The following is a 366-nucleotide window of genomic DNA, read 5'->3' on the forward strand; positions in this document are numbered from 1 at the left end:
ACAGACCTTGCACAACTGAGCCAGTGCTTCCTTTCCCCCCTGCCTCCTCTTTATGTCCTGTGCCACGGCAAAGGCAGTGATCTGGCAGCAGGGCTCAAGAGCAGGGCACGAGGGGCACATGAACTGAACCAGAGCCTGGGCACTCCCTGAGAACAGAACACCACGATGGAAATATCTAACAACTTCAGCACAGGATAGAAAAATGGGTGAAGCAGAGTGAACAGAAGCATGCCTCCTCGACAACTCTGAAGAGAAAAACATTCAAAACCTTCTCATGTGCTTTGAGGAAGCTGGAAGCTCTCTGCAATGTCTCCTTGCAACGCACCACAAACCAACTCTGATTATTCTGATCTTCATATTACAGTC

The sequence above is a fragment of the Pogoniulus pusillus genome, chromosome 11 (assembly GCF_015220805.1).
Source record: "Pogoniulus pusillus isolate bPogPus1 chromosome 11, bPogPus1.pri, whole genome shotgun sequence".
NCBI classification, from domain to species: domain Eukaryota; kingdom Metazoa; phylum Chordata; class Aves; order Piciformes; family Lybiidae; genus Pogoniulus; species Pogoniulus pusillus.